Raw genomic sequence first — 17,407 nt, 5'->3', positions numbered from 1 at the left:
AAACTTTAAATATGTAATTTTGGTGATCAAATGACTATAGAGGGATTTTTTTTTTTTTTTTTTTTCATCCAACTGTGACAACTGTGTGCTGCTATACTCAAATAAATGCTGAAATCGCTTCAGTGGTGGAGAGCAGGGGTTGAATCATTCACTTTGAAGGAATAATGTAATTGAATCAATGTTGGCATAATGTAGCCCTCTGGCCCCTTGTTGTGACCCATAATCTCGGAGAAGAACTGCTCAGGTTACCGTGAGGAACGCAAGCCTGAACACTTTCTTTGAAAAGTGACAGGCGGGAGCTGACTGTGCAAAGCAGCAGCATCTGACAATGCTTTGAGTCAGCCCCCCTCGAAGGCTAACAAAGCATGTCTTGACCATGTGACCACATTTTTAACAGCAATAAAACCAACTTATCTGATCGTGGTCATGGTAACTAAGACCTTCTTGCCCTTTTGCGGGGATGGGACCACAGATATAACAAATACTTGTGTCTGATTTGTCTCAGTCGTTATAGCTCGCAAACACTTAACACACAAGTCATGTAAGGAAGCGAGGGCAGGGAGAAGCACATGACTTGAATGTCTGAATATTCGCTATACTTTTGTGTTTTATGTACTGCACTATATCAGGGCAGACAACAATAAATAAGACACACAGTTTGACACAGAATGCTTGCTGAGGCACAAAAGCTAACATAGGTCTTTCCAGGTGTGATTTTATGCTTTCCTGGTCGTGACGTCACCCGCCTGTGATGTTACGTCTCGCCATTGGACTAGTTGACACATGTGCTTCAGATGCAATCAAGCAGAGGCGTTCCCAAAGCGCCATTGATGCAGTGCGAGTTCCCAACTGAAGCAATTTTGTATTATTTTCATTGACAAGTTTAATTTGACATCCAAATTATGGGTGGCCTATAATTCTGTTTTTTTTTTTTATAGTTTAAGCTAAAAAACAAAGTTAACTTTTAGGAGAAGTTACCGTTGCATCGTTGCATGATTAGACCATGAAAATACACTTCATCAAATACAGAATTTGATAATCTATTATCATTACTATAATAATACAAAATACCACCACTATAATAACAGATTGCAGCTGACCTCTCTGATGACATGCTTGTTCTCAAAACAGATACTGCAAGAAAAAGGTACGGACTTTAAATTCTGAAAGGTCATCCTGCCAAATGTGGCTTTTTGTAATAATAATTGTGTGTCCATTTTTTCCCTTTTAAAATAATGATGATATATCATTACACTTTAGATAAAAGCATCTGCTAAATGAAATATGTTTATGTTGTGGAATATATATATATAAAAATACGCTTAGACACACTGTAACAAGTGGTAACATACAATTGCCTTAAAATACCTGATTTAACCCATAAAAAATAGGTTTGTTGGTATAAATTAATGTATTTAGGATTCAGTATATGATTTCATATATATTTTTCACCTTAATAAAACAAGTTAATGTTACAGTTTTTAGGTTACCATTTTTTTCAGTGCACCGGGTCTTGGTATTTGTTTCAACCAATAAAAGTTGTTAGTTCTATGATGGTTGAGCTCATTCGAGAAGCATCTAACATCCAAATCTCACAGTATATGTAAAGAAATAGATACTATACAGGATATTTTCATATTCTGTCTGAAATAATCTGCTTAGCCGTAAACAAGAGTTTAATCTTTCCTCCATCAATAATTGGTTCACAATTATGCACACAATATAATCAAGATGCCAATTTAAGGGGAAAAAATCAGACTGTAATGATGGAGGACAGACACAGAGATAAGTCTTACAGAGATTTAGCGGAACGCAGATCCACAGAAGATATCAAGCAGGAACATAAGGCAATCCAACATAAACAAACTGAGCACTTAGCTTCAAACTTAAAGGGCTATTATGCTCCTTTTCACAAGATGTAAAATAAGTCTCTGATGTCCCCAGAGTGTGTATGTGAAGTTTTAGCTCAAAATACCCAACAGATAATTTTTTACAGCATGTTTAAATTGTCACTGTGGCAAGGGGGACGTGGTCTAGCGGAGTCTGTAACGGGAGAGAAGATTGGGAGGTGCGGCGTAAGTGGGTCAAGTGCAAATGATGAACACCTGTGTCTTGTTTCAGTGACTGGCCTGGAGAGAGAATAAAAGCCATGTAGAAAAAGGCAAGGGGAGAGAGACCAGCGGAGAACTGTGGGTGCAACGCGCAGCGAGCTGTACGATAGCGGAAAGAGTGTGGGAAACCTGAGACGAGAGAAGCCATAGAGCGCGAGGAACGTATTTGATAATTGCTGACACTAGTGGACTGAGTTAAACGCTGTGTGCGTGAAGTTGTTTTGTTTCTTTGTTTCCAATAAACACCCGCAGTCTCCGCAAGCCGACCCTGTCCTCTTCCTTCCCTGAGTCATTAAATATCCGAACATTACTAATGTCACTTTTTGGAAAAAAAACACACCATTTTAGTGTGTATCCCTTTAAATGCAAGTGAGCTGCTGCTGCCGGCCTAGAGGGCGGAGCCTCACAAGCTCGTACTCAGAGCCAGGACAATCTACGGTGGCCCAGTAGTGCACAACACAATGAAATTTAAAAAGCAAACATAAGTTCACAACACAACGGAAATGAGCCAAAACACAACGGAGAATGTACAACACAACGAAATAAAGCCCCAACACAATGAAAATGCTCCCGTCCAGTAGAGCGTTCTCGGAGCGCGGTAAAGTTGATGTCGCCTTGGGGTTCTAAGCATGCGTCAAAACCGCCGCCATCTTGGAACAGGGGTCTTGTCATAGGAAGTAGCTAGGTAACGCTGCTATCTCCGCCTGTACTTCGAAGTCATGGATTTTCTGACTTTTGTGCTGCGTATGGATGTTCACACGAACGAAATCAGAACTAGGAAGAATGTTGTTATGTATTTTTGTTAATTTTCTCTGGACTCAATGATAAATACATGTCTGACCATTGGAACGAACCAAACAAACTAGAAAATCGCATTCATGACGATTTATGGTGATTTTATTTCTGTTAGACCTTTGCCTACATTGACGCTTATGTATTAAAGAGGAGGGGCTCCCCTGTTCCACGATGGCGGCTCTATTGACGCATTCGTTCCAATGAACTGCCGTAGCCAAGGCGACATCTAGGGTGCTTCTCAATATCCCTCCTCATCTCCTCGATCCTCCGTCCTCCATCCTATGACCCGGAAACCGATCGAGCTTAGCCATCTTGAAGGACATCTCAATTCTCTAATTGCACCGCGAGGAGGCGAGGATCGAGGAGTGAGGAGGCTTCCAGAGGAGTCATGAGCGAGGATGCACAGTTGCATGCTTTGCGGAAGTGTTTTACCGACTAAATGTGACGCACGTATAAATTCCCCTCCCCCTTCACGTCGGTCACAATCATTTGAATTTATACTTTACCTTTGCAGTTTATATAAACCACACATCTCACATATTTCAACAGGGTGTCTTGCTTTATTATTATTTATTACTAATTTCTTAAATAACCAAACTTCAACAACATAAGGGCAGATCCTTTGAGCGCTGCTGATGACGCAGTGAAGTGACGCTCGAGTGATCAAGTATTCCAAAGTATAAAAAATACTTTCAATCGATTCCTCCGTCCTCCTTTTCTTTCCTTGCAGCCTTCCCTCGCGTCCTGCAGGGGGTGGAGCTGAGACGCGAGGAAAGGAAGCGAGGAAAGGAAACGAGGATGCACAAATAAGAATTGAGAAGCACCCCTAGTTAGGGATGGGAATTGATAAGAATTTAACGATTCCGATTCCATTATCGATATTGCTTATCGACCCGATTCCTTATCGATCCTCTTATCGATTCTCATTGGGTGAGGGAATAAGTACAAATTTGTTTGTTTGTATCAACTCGCTTTAATATCTGATCAGAAGACACAGCACAGAGTATACACAAATTATGTGTAACAACCATGTTAGCAGTGTAGCTGCAGCAATGTGTATGTGTAGCAGCAGCAATAGTGCTTTTTCACATATGCTGCGTTTACAGTGTGCAACTGATCTGTGGCTGTACCACAAACACATTTGTATTTCAAATCCAGAAGTTATCAGCAACTTTTATTTAAAAAAAGTTGTCACCAGTGCGATTCTCTTTGTACACATACACTCTTTAATAGACGTTTAACACAATTTAAACAACGTATTAGGCTATTCAATGCATTACTTCTATAATATATATATATATACACTCACCGGCCACTTTATTAGGTACCCCATGCTAGTAACCGGTTGGACCCCCTTTTGCCTTCAGAACTGCCTCAATTCTTCGTGGCATAGATTCAACAAGGTGCTGGAAGCATTCCTCAGGGAGTTTGGTCCATATTGACATGATGGCATCACACAGTTGCCGCAGATTTGTCGGCTGCACATCCATGATGCGAATCTCCCGTTCCACCACATCCCAAAGATGCTCTATTGGGTTGAGATCTGGTGACTGTGGAGGCCATTTTAGTACAGTGAACTCATTGTCATGTTCAAGAAACCAATTTGAAATGATTAGAGCTTTGTGACATGGTGGAAGTAGCCATCAGAGGATGGGTACATGGTGGCCATAAAGGGATGGACATGGTCAGAAACAATGCTCAGGTAGGCCGTGGCATTTAAACGATGCCCAATTGGCACTAAGGGGCCTAAAGTGTGCCAGGAAAACATCCCCCACACCATTACACCACCACCACCACCAGCCTGCACAGTGGTAACAAGGCATGATGGTTCCATGTTCTCATTCTGTTTACGCCAAATTCTGACTCTAACATCTGAATGTCTCAACAGAAATCGAGACTCATCAGACCAGGCAACATTTTTCCAGACTTCAACTGTTCAATTTTGGTGAGCTCTTGCAAATTGTAGCCTCTTTTTCCTATTTGTAGTGGAGATGAGTGGTACCCGGTGGAGTCTTCTGCTGTTGTAGCCCATCCGCCTCAAGGTTGTGCGTGTTGTGGCTTCACAAATGCTTTGCTGCATACCTCGGTTGTAACGAGTGGTTATTTCAGTCACTGTTGCCCTTCTATCAGCTCGAACCAGTCTGGCCATTCTCCTCTGACCTCTGGCATCAACAAGGCATTTCCGCCCACAGAACTGCCGCTCACTGGATGTTTTTTCTTTTTCGGACCATTCTCTGTAAACCCTAGAGATGGTTGTGCGTGAAAATCCCAGTAGATTAGCAGTTTCTGAAATACTCAGACCAGCCCTTCTGGCACCAACAATCATGCCACGTTCAAAGTCACTCAAATCAACTTTCTTCCCCATACTGATGCTCGGTTTGAACTGCAGGAGATTGTCTTGACCATGTCTACATGCCTAAATGCACTGAGTTGCCGCCATGTGATTGGCTGCTTAGAAATTAAGTGTTAACGAGCAGTTGGACAGGTGTACCTAATAAAGTGGCCGGTGAGTGTATATATTAAGTTGCTCAAAGCAAGTGGTAACATTTAACCATGTAGGCCTACTTATATTAAAATCACAAACATTTTAAATTAAAACTTAAAATTGACAAAAACAGCAGGCTCATACCTTTTCTTTTGCATAATTTAAATCTTTATACAATAAATCTTGCATGTCACAAAGAACTTGTTTTTCCACCCCCATGAATGAGACGAGTGTCGTTCATTATGTCGCCTTTAAAGGGTTAGTTCACCCAAAAATGAAAATTCTGTCAGTAATTGCTCTCCCTCATGTTGTTCCAACCCCGTTAGACTTTCGTTCATCTTCGGAAGCTTTGCGTAGTTTCACTACGTGAAATATCACGGCCTTACAGAGTAGTTGAATAAAGTCGTTCTTTTTGTTTGTTTTTTGCGCACAAAAAGTATTCTCGTCGCTTGATAAACTTAAGATTGAGCCACTGTAGTCACTCGGACTATTTTAATGATGTCTTTCATAACTTTTGGGCCGGCCAGTTTCGATCCCTTAAGAAGCCTATGGAGGAGTGATCCAGCTCTCAGATTTCATCAAAAATATCTTAATTTGTGTTCCGAAGATGAACGAAAGTCTTACGGGGTTGGAACAACATTTTTGGGCGAACTTCCCATTTAAGTAAATTGTAGTTTTCCTTGCTTTACCCCGATGACTGTGAAAAATAGTAGTATTTAATTATGCATTTATGGTGAGATTACAAGGCTACATTTTATTTAATTAAATGCATTTAAATTACTACATTTTCATGTCATTTTGTGTTCATTTTGACCACGAACTATGTGCTGTCACTTTAATTCAGCGCGTGCAGCACAGCAGAAATAGACTCGGTGCGTAAACGATCTCTGCACTGCTGTATACGCACCGCTCCTGGAACGGATCGCCGGACCGCACCCGCGTGCATTGTGAAAGCTAACCTGTTAACATGGGTACAGAAAAAAAATACGCACTGCAAACGGAATAGGCCTATGTTAGTTAGTTAGCGTCCTGATCACCCTAGCTGGGTATGGACGACATCCTCTGTGATGCATTTCCATTGTTCCCCTGGGGTTGGCGCTTCCCCTGGGGTTGGCGCCCCCTTGTGGTATCTAGCCAACTAAATCCTATGAAATGCACAACAATAATGTATTTAGTCATAATGCTACGGCGTACCCGGGAAGCGACGCAAATGCTCGTATAAATCTATTCAAAGAAGTACCATTGAATATTAGCGCTTTAAATGTACGAACCTTGTTACAAACTGGTCAACAAGCTTTATTAGCTACTACTTTAAGCAACCTGAACATTGATAGGCCTATGTGTGAAACGGGCGTGACGTGAGTGTATCAAACACGCGACAGTCCTGCAAATGAATTGCATGCTGTGTGGCCAAATGTTTCTGCATATTGGAGGTAGTTTCCCCCTTTGACGAAATGGAAATTGTACAAGTGTTGCAAGTGACCGTATTGTCGTCTTTTCGCGTGAAATATAATCAAACTTTAGAGCGCTTCTGCCTCGATGCGACTTGCTGCGTTCTGAACCAAAACAACGCAACGCGTGTGTGATGTCATGACGCATTTGCAACGAGCGGAACCGATAAGCGGAATCGTTAAGCAGGCATGCTAACGGTTCCAAGGAATCGATTCACTGGGCACCGGTTCTGAAAAAGAACCGGTTCTCGGTTTCCATCCCTACCCCTAGTGTATATATCTATGGCCATTGTTCTATAGAGTCGGCAGTCTTAAGATGTCAATACCACGATTAGTTTTAACAGTATGTAACTATTGTATTTCGACATAAAATATTACTTCAAAATCACCTACATGAATTATAGCTGCGTATTTATACTCGAGAATGCTTTGACGCGCTACCACGGCGCATGATCCCCAAGGGAACGTCTGGCAATTCCACCAAGTGGATAAAACGTATAATATATATGAGAAATAAAAATAAAAACCATTTGGTGAATTGCAGAATTACAGGAAGGTATTGGCACAATTTCACCTGAAATAAGTCAGTCGGGTCACTAGGAACCTACCACAAGCTTTGGGACATGAAAAAAAAAAAACTTTAGGTGAATTACAGTAGGCTACGGAGCCCCTAAAGCAGGGTTTCTCAATCTCGGTCCTGGAGGGCCACTGTCCTGCAGAGTTTAGCTCCAACCCTGATCAAACTCACCTGAGCAAGCTAATCAAGGTCTTCAGGATCAGTAGAAACTCACAGGTAGGTGTGTTTGATCAGGGTTGGAGCTAAACTCTGCAGGACAGTGGCCCTCCAGGACCGAGATTGAGAAACCCTGCCCTAAAGGGACGTGGTGGTGGAAAAAAATTTAGTATGGGAGAAATTTTTTTTTTTCAAATCTTTTGCGTTCCCTCGCAAAACGTTTGTGTTCCCCCCCGAGAAACTTTGCTTTCCCTCGCAAAACTTTTGCGTTCCCTCGCAAAGATATTTGCGTTCCCACGCAAAACCTGTTGGGATTTCAGACAGACACTTCCTGTTTAATGTCCCGCTGGCAGTGTTTCAGAGCTCCGTACGTTAACAATGGAGCGATTCATAGTGTTTGAACTTGGACTCATATAAAGAAATGCGGTCAGTGCTTAACTTAAGGAGTTCAGTGAAGTTGGCAATATATTCACATAGGCTATTCAAACTTCCCGGATCAATATTATTGAGCTAAACGTTGTTAAAACACAAACGACACCTATTTACAATCATAGTAATCTAGACAACGAGCTACAACCCAATTCTCCTCAAAACGAGCTTTATAATATAAATTTGTCTTTAACCAGCCGATTGAGAGACAAGTCGGAATAAGGGGCCGTCTGCAAAGTGCAAATCCCAAAACCCTTCTGCACATTTTATATTATTAAACATATTCAATAGCTTCACTGTGATACACTGTACTGTCACCAAATTCAGTTCACACATCACTGCTCTCCTGCTAGTTATACTACAATACTTAGTTTGATAAAAATGCATAATTTTTATGATTATTTATTATGAAATAAAATCAATACCTTTACCCTTTTTAGAAAAAATATTCAATAACTTCACACTGTTATACAAATATTTTTTTATACTTATTTTTTATGTGCAATTACTTCACAAACTAAGTGTTGTAGGCATATAACCAACATTAGAGCAGTGATGTGTGAACTAGATTTGGTGTGTTACAGTGAAGTTATAGAATATTTTTCATAATATAAAATGTGCAAAAGCAGTGTAGTAGGTCACCATTGATGTGTAAACTGAATTGGGTGGCCCTACAGTTTGTAACATTGAAGTTAATGACTATTTTTATATTTTTGATGCTGTAGTCGTTTTTTGGGTTATATTGCACTTTGCAGATGGTCCCTTCGGACCTCAGCCGCCTGCACATAGAGATCAATTTAGCCTATATTATAAAGCTCGTTTTGGGAAGATTGGGTTGTAGCTCGTTGTTTAGGTTATTGTGATTGTAAATAGGTGTGGTTTGTGTTTTAACAACATTTAGATCCGAAATCCAAAACAGGTTTTGCGTGGGAACGGAAATATCCTTGCGAGGGAACGCAAAAAATTTGCGTGGGAACGCAAATATCTTTGCGAGGGAACGCAAACGATTTGAAAAAAAAAATCTCCCATCCTAATTTTTTTAGGATGTAGGCCTCCGTAGTAGGCCTAATTGTACTGTGCATACAGCATGATGCGGCTGCGTCAGACTAATGCTGCCTGCACAGAATTTACTAACCGTTTACTAACTAACTTTAATACTAACCGTCAGGACATTTTATCGTGGTTTATCGTGAAACCGATAATCGTTCCATCCCTAATATACATATAAATATATATATATAAAGATGAGTCTAAATGAGTGCCTGGCAGACTATTGGATTAGACAGGGCAATGGTGGATGTGTTTGCTGTGTGGTTGTTTTGACAAATGACACTGCATCTCCGGCCTGCTGTACTGCACCAATCAAATTATCTCAAGGTGACATGCTGAAATAGTAATATCTCCTTGGTCATCACTGCAGAAGGTTTTTTGGAAGTAGATATTGAAAATGTATCAATTTTCTGTACACTTCAGGATTCAAGCCAACTCTGAAATGTGTCCTTTAGTTTAACTTCAATGAAAAATATATACTCAACTTTCTGTGTAACAATTTCTGTATTTAAATTTCTGTTTAATAATATCACACAAATTAGTAGGCTACAGCATTTGAACTGCATGCATAAGCAATGTGGTGCTGCATAGCAAATTGGCAGAATGCCAGAAATAGTACTAGCATACTATTCTGAATTCAGCTCAATATGTGGTTTTGTGTATGTTCACATAGGGTGGAAAAACAAACAAAACATGTTTTAAGATCCAATAGAATCACGCAGTTGCATAAACTCCCACCCATGCAAGTCTGGAGAATCATGACTGTTAATGAAGAGGGAGGGATAATCATTAATTAGCCACAGTCTGTATGGTACAAAAAGACCAAAGGGCAGCATCTCAACAGTGTGACTAGCTGTTGAACAATGGCAGGAAGTTGGTGTGCTCTTCCGTCTCTGGCACTTTGTGTTTGGCTCTGTGCTTTCTGTCATGCTGTTCCACAGTGGAGTAATCTGCCCCAGAATCCTCAAGCTCTGATGTTCCAGCAAACTGACCAGCGGTTTCAACAGCAAGCTAGTCAACAGTTTCCTCGGCCAGTTCATCAGCAAGCTAGTCAACAGTTTCCTCAGTTAGTTCAACAGCAAGCTAGTCAACAGTTTCCTCAGTTAGTTCAACAGCAAGCTAGTCAACAGTTTCCTCAATTAGTTCAACAGCAAGCTAGTCAACAGTTTCCTCAGCCTAAGCAGCCAGTGGCACAGGCAGAGCCCGTTGACAAATGTGCTGTAGCTGATTATGAGCAGATCCAATGTGGACCACCTGGTATCAGTGGTGCTGAGTGTGCAGCTATCAACTGCTGCTTTAACGGACAGCAGTGTTACTATGGGAAGGCAGGTAAGAGTGAGTCAATCCAAAGTGTTCATGTTAAACTGATCTTCAGCAATAACCTGATCTTGTAACTCATTCCAGTGACTGTCCAGTGTATAAGAGATGGTCAGTTTGTGGTAGTGGTGGCTAGAGATGTTACGCTGCCTCGACTGAGCCTGGATTCAGTTCGTCTCCTGGGTGGAAGTGACCCACCTTGCAGTCCTGTGGGATCCACACCTTTCTTTGCTATATACCAGTTCCCTGTCACTGCATGTGGCACGAGCATGATGGTGAGTAGCTGCTTGTGAGGTTTTTTCTGCATGGATTAGTATGGACTGGATGCTGACAGTGTTACTATATGCAGGAGGACAGTGGATATGTGGTGTATGAAAACCGAATGATCTCCTCGTATGAAGTGGGTATTGGACCACTTGGTTCCATCACAAGGGACAGCCATTTTGAGTAGGTGACGTATGCTTTATCATAACTGTTAATCATTGTCAAATACTACAAGCTCATGGTTTGTCCAGGCTTCTCTTCCAGTGTAGGTACTCTGCTACTTCTATGGAAGCTCTGGTTGTGGAGGTCAACAGTGTTCCTCCACCTCCACCAGTAGCTGCTCCTGGACCCCTCAGGATGGAACTTAGACTAGCAAATGGCCAATGTGTCACTAAAGGCTGTGCAGAAGGTAAGTGTTTGTCCCAAGTATGCCTAAAGCCTCTCAAACTCCAGGTTGCAGCAGTTTAGTTGAACATTGTATCCTCAGGGGACGAGGCGTACACATCCTACTACAGTGGTGCTGATTATCCAATTACAAAAGTCCTGCGAGAACCTGTGTATGTTGAGGTGCACATTTTGGAGAGGACCGACCCCAACCTTGTCCTGATGCTGGGACATTGCTGGGCGACACAAGCCCCCAGTCCACTCAGTCTACCCCAATGGGACCTTCTGGTTGATGGGTGAGTAAGGCTAGTCTTTATCCATGTGCTGTAAGGCATTACTGACTGCCTCTTTGCCTTTCAGATGCCCTTACCAGGATGATCGTTACCTGACCACATTGGTTCCAGTGGCTGGATCTTCTGGTCTTCAGTTTCCAACCCACTACAAGCGCTTTGTCGTGAAGATGTTCACATTTGTAGATCCAGCATCACTGTCTCCTCTGCAGGAAACCGTATGCTGCGCAGCCTTACCTCAAGCTTTAATATTAATGCTTTTTATAGTGAATTATGACTTAACCCTTTTCCCCCTCTGTTAGATCTTCATCCACTGTAGTACAGCGGTGTGCCATCCCTCTTCTGGCTCCTGTGAGCAAAGATGCACTAGGAAAAGTGAGTGCTTGTTGTAAATTGACTTCAGGAACTGAATTTATTTACATTCCCCTCATGCTTCTACTTTTTACAGGAAGAGATGTGCACGTCAAGACCATCTCTAGTGGGCAAACTGTGGTGTCTAGTGGAGAAGTTCTCCTGGTCATGTGAATTTGGTGTTTTAATAAACTTTCTGAAACTCAACATTGGTTTCTCTTTGGTATTGATTTCTGACTGAGTTGGGTGTTTCGTGACTTGTCAGTTTGATTTCTAGGGCTGCACTAAACCTTTTTTATTTTGTGCATTGAGGTTCTAGACTTGAACTAAATGGGCCAAGCTTCTGCCCAAGCCATTTAACAATAATAATAATAATGTTTATTTTCTATAGCGCCTTTCAAGAACCCAAGGTCGCTTCACAATGTAATACAAATAGCAAACAAACAAGCGAACATACAAAGGCCATCTGCTTACGAGAGACAGAACAGAAGGAAACAAGCATACACTGGTTTGCATGAAAAGATAGAGATATTGCATTATTTATCAAAATATGCTATTATGACAAAGTATGTAGCAGATAGAGTTGGAAAAGTATAGAACAGAGAAAACCGTGATGAGGATAATGATTTATTGGGCAAGCTTGAAGAAATTAGTTTTCAGATGTTTTTTGAAGGACCAGATGTTGTTGTTCGCATGAAGATTCGGGGGTAGCTTAATCCAGAGCGTAGGGCCAGCAACATTAAAAGCCCTACCGCCCACCGTGGAGAGTCTGACCCGGGGTACCACGAGAAGGTTTTCCGTGCTAGATCTGAGGATCCGAGTTGGAACGTATGGCTGTACCAAGTCAACAAGGTATTTGGGTGCCGGGCCATGTAGGGCTTTAAATATTAGGATTAACAGTTTAAATTGGATGCGGTGTATGACAGGAAGCCAGTGCAGTTGGTGAAGGATAGGAGTGATGTGAGCAGATTTTTTATATGTGAGGGTGCGTGCAGCAGAGTTTTAAACCATTTGGAGACGGTGTATTGCTTTGGTAGGTAGTCCGCTATATAATGAATTACAGAAGTCCAATCTGGAAGTGATAAAAGCATGAATAACAGTTTCCGCATCTGTAAAGGTAAGAGAGGGGCGAATACGAGCAATATTCCGCAGGTGGAAGAAGCATAATTTGACAGTCTGACTAATGTGTGAGTGAAAGCAGAGTTTTGTTGAAAGCAACAAAACTCCCAGATTCCGTACAGTTTTTGAAGGCCTAATCTCAAAACCATCTATGTCAATAAAAATGTCATGTCTGGGTGAGCTCTGTGATCTAGGTTTGATCAACAGGATTTCAGTTTTACCAGCATTAAGCTGAAAAAAGTTAGAGGACATCCATGTTTTAAGGTCGTGAAGGCAGGAGATAACTGAAGGGGGTGGAAAAGATGAGTTCGGGTCAATCGTGAAGTAGATTTGAATATCATCAGCGTAGCTATGAAAATTGAGACCATGATGTCTGATGATCTGGCCTAACGGTAGTAAGTATATTAGAAATTGAAGCGGGCCAAGTACAGAGCCTTGGGGCACACCATGGGAAACACAAACAGACCGTGAGCGATTGTTGCCTATCTTAACAAATTGTTGTCTATCACATAGATATGAGGTCAAACACTGAAGTGCCGCACCCGTGATGCCTATTTCAGACAGTCGTGAGATAAGTGTAGAGTGGCACACAGTGTCAAAAGCTGCACTGATGTCAAGGAGAACCAGGATACTATGTGCACCCGAATCAGAAGCCAGAAGGAGATTGTTTAATACTTTTAGGAGAGCTGTTTCTGTACTGTGATGTGTATGGAAACCGGATTGAAAGGGTTCAAAGAGATCATGTCTCTCTAAGTGTGATTGAAGCTGTGCCACAACTACCTTCTCAAGTAGCTTGCCAACGAAAGCGAGATTTGATATTGGTCTACAATTACTGTGAGTGGCGTTGTCGAGACCAGGCTTCTTAAGGATTGGGGCAATGGCTGCTACTTTCAGATTAAGCGGAACAGTGGCAGTGGCAAGAGACCTGTTAATAAGGTGGGTAATAGGTTGAATGAGTAAGGAGGAATGAGTTTTTAGCAGGTATGTTGGAATAGGATCAAGTGTACAGGAAGTTGAATTTGATTTGTTAATCATATTTGCAACCACAGATGTATTTGTGAGTGAAAAAGTGTCTAGCGGACAACCGATCAAATATGGAGTTGAAGGGGTAATGGCAGTAGAGGAAAAAGACTGATAAATGTTGTCAATTTTTGTAGGAAGAAAGACTGAAAACCTTCACAAAGATCAGCAGAACCAGTAAGAGCTACGGTGGACGGTTTGACCAGTTTATTTATTTCTGAAAAAAGAGTTTTGGGTTTTCATTTAGCTTTGTTAATAACAGTAGAGAGATAGTTGGAGCGTGCGATGTTAAGCACTTCTTTGTATTTCACTACCGATTCAGAAAAGGAAATGGCATGGACAAGAAAGGAGGTTTTGTTGTGGAGTCTTTCAAGACGCCTACATTGAGTTTTCAGAACTCTGAGCTCAGGGGTGAACCAAGGAGAGGAGTGAGTAGACGGAACAGTTCTAGTTATTAAAGGAGCAAGCTCATCCAATACATCACCAAGCGATTTATCGTAGGTAGAAACTATCTCATCAGGACACAGCAGATTGAGTGAGGAAGGAAGAGCAGAAACAGCAATGGCAGTGGAGACATTTTCAACAGTTATGCTTTTCAGATTTCGGTAGGATATAATAGTGTTAGTTATAGGTTTTACAATGGGTAGTGGTAAGTCAAAAAGTAGTAGTTTGTGATCAGAGATACCCAGATTGGGACCCTGGGCATGCACATTGTCAATACCAACCGTACAGAGCAGATCGAGAGTATGAGAGTGGGAATGTGTCGGTAAATCGATATGCTGAGATACTTCAAAATAATCCAGAACAGACAAAAAGTCTTTTGCAGCCGTACAATCAGAATCAACATGTATGTTAAAATCACCAAGCATCATTATTCTATCATGCCGGGCAGAAGCGAGAGTGAGAAGTTCAGTCAGATCAGAACAGAAGTTTGGGTTGTTTCTAGGGGGTCTGTAAATCAGTAGAATCAGAAGCGGAGCGGGTCCAGCAAGTTGAAGTGAGAGACATTCAAAACTTGCAACATCGAGAATGTCATATTTAGTCACTTTGTAGTTGTTCTTAAAGATCACTGCCAGACCACCACCTAAGTCGAGGTTTTGTGAAATAACTATATCCAGCAGGGGTTAGAAGGTTCAGTTCAATGAAGTCGTCAGATGTTTGCCAGGTTTCAGTCAGAAAGAGTAAATCCAGGTCTCTCTCAGATGTTACTTCATTCAGCAGTGTACCCTTGCCAGTCAGAGAACGAGTGTTAAAAAGTGCACAGTTGTATCGATGGGGAACATGCGACGAGTAGGTCACATCTTTGGTTAGGGGTATGAGAGTCCTAGCACAGTGGAGAGTCACATCGTTACCATGGAAACGCCCCGATCTCGGTGACAGTATCACAGGTATTGAGAGAGAGGGGTCATAGTAATAAAGCCATCTACGTTTAGCAGACCGATGGATATAACGTGTACGACGTGCAATTCTGAGAGTAGTACGTAAGTCAAACGTGGAGGATTCCAGACGGGTTAGACTATTGAGGTTGTGCAGTTGCAATGAAGTATAGTTTAAATCCATGTGCGTCGGATGTAGACGCTTTGGTAAAAGTGTCAGTATATGACGCCTTGGGATGAGAATGCGTTGGTATAAACCTGCACTTAATTTTCCTTTTACCCCAAGTTTATTACAGCACTTTTTTGTTTTTTGTTTTTTTTAGGACAGTCCCAGTAATGTTTGAGAAGTAGGCTGCTATTTAGCATTAATCCCTTAACTGTTGTATCCCACCTATGTTGCTGTCCAAGACCTTGTTTACACCTGTTACTAAGCATTTTTATAAATCCAATCACAAGTGGACTGGTAAATACAAAAATGGTCTAATTTTAATCAAGCTTTTTTGAGCTTGTCTATTTTTAACACTTCCAGAAGTAGTCAAACACATTTAACCAGATTGCTTTCATAGTGTAGACGCTCATGTGGTTGAATGTGTTTGAACATCTGCAAAACACGGCCTACTCTACCGCCTACTGACCTAATATGTAAACATTATAGGAAGTGCACAAGCAGATGTGATTTAAACTTTGTTGGCTGAAGACCTAAGTTTGGTAAGAAGACAAATGTACCAAATGTACCAATAGTAGAGGCTGCAGTCTTTCTTTAGCCTCCTTGCTAGAGTGCCTAACTCCCCTGCCGGAGACCCGCACAGAACAGGGTGAATATGATCTGGGAGAGGGGTTACATGAGTTTCTCACCGTTCCTGATTTTTAACATGTACTGTGTTCGGTGTGATATTGCGGCTGTCAGAGCAGAAACGAAAGCTGCTGCTCTCCATATATTTTTCTGTTTTATCCTTTTGAAAGATCTGAAAAAGTTCAAATGTAGACCCTCTCCTTGAAGAAATCAGGACAGAATTGGACAAAGGAGACCAATTAAAACACCAGGTGTGAACAGGAATGTCTACTTTTAATCCGATCAACCAAAATGCATCTAAATACTGGGTGTGAACAGGTCTTGAGAGCATTGCATATGTGGCCATGCAAGAATGCACTTTCACAGGACTAGTTATTTGGTCTTAAAGTCTCTCTGCAGTCAATATTATCCCTTAAAGGGATAGTTCACCCAATGATGAAATTTACCCCATGATTTACTCACCCTCAAGTCATCCTAATACATGACACTCTTCTTACAGACTAAAACAATCAGAGTTATATTGAAAAATATATTTTATATATAATTTTTCTTTTTTTTTTCTTTTTGGGTGAACTAACACTTTAAAATTCATCTTTGATTACCAAAATGACATATTTAAACATTATTTCCTTTAAAAAGATCTGTATGCCTTAAAATTGCTTGAATGTAACTCTACACTCTTGCTTCATTTAGTATATGTGGTTCTATGAATATGCAAATTAGCCCCACCTCCAATCACTCACATCAGATCAGAGATCCACTCGTTGACGTGATTGGTTACAAGGTAGTTTCTGACTTCAGAAACACCAGCGATTTCAAACCATTCACTGCAGTTTTAAAGAGAAAATACTCAGCAGTGGTGTTGACTTATTATTTTGCACATTGTTTCAATCAATTAATCAAAGCTTTATTAAGGACACACACGGTCCAATAATTAAATAATAACACAGACAAATACAAATACAAAGAAAGAAAAGGGGGGAAAAATCCACAATATCACGTTTACACATAGGCAAAAACGCAGTTCCACATACTGGAGAAGAACCTGACTGAACTTAGGGCCGGGTTTGTTTTAAAGCATATTAAAAACACAACGACATATAAACAACATTAAAAGCTTGATTTTCACCTCTCGTGATTGAAATTTTATCAGTTTAGAGAAAGAATGCTTTTGAACGCTTTCATTGTAAAATCACTTATTATTTGTATTTGTCCCACTGGAGATGGCAGCAGGTAAAATAGTTCCATAATATGTTTAGGTGAAGAGAAACACTTTTGATGGAGCCCACCCTCCTCTGACAAGATATTTATTACAATAAATGTGTATTTCACAAAATTTGGGGTATATTATCGCCTTATAATTTCAGGGCTATCCTTCACCCTGCTACATAAAATGTTAGGCTATACTAAGGGATCTTATGGTGTGTGCAGGATATTAA

The 17,407-nt window shown here is 41.0% G+C and overlaps 1 pseudogene; it reads left to right on the top strand.

Moving 5' to 3' along the window:
• The window catches only part of LOC130095972 (zona pellucida sperm-binding protein 4-like), a 28,805-nt pseudogene extending 16,938 nt beyond the window's left edge, over positions 1-11,867 (top strand).
• The last annotated feature ends 5,540 nt before the right edge of the window (positions 11,868-17,407 follow it).

Source organism: Rhinichthys klamathensis, unplaced genomic scaffold, assembly GCF_029890125.1.
Source record: "Rhinichthys klamathensis goyatoka isolate OS25496 unplaced genomic scaffold, OSU_Roscu_1.1 h1tg000194l_1, whole genome shotgun sequence".
Classification (NCBI taxonomy): domain Eukaryota; kingdom Metazoa; phylum Chordata; class Actinopteri; order Cypriniformes; family Leuciscidae; genus Rhinichthys; species Rhinichthys klamathensis.
Note: the sequence above shows the minus strand (reverse complement) of the source record. Positions and strands in the feature narration are given on the sequence as shown.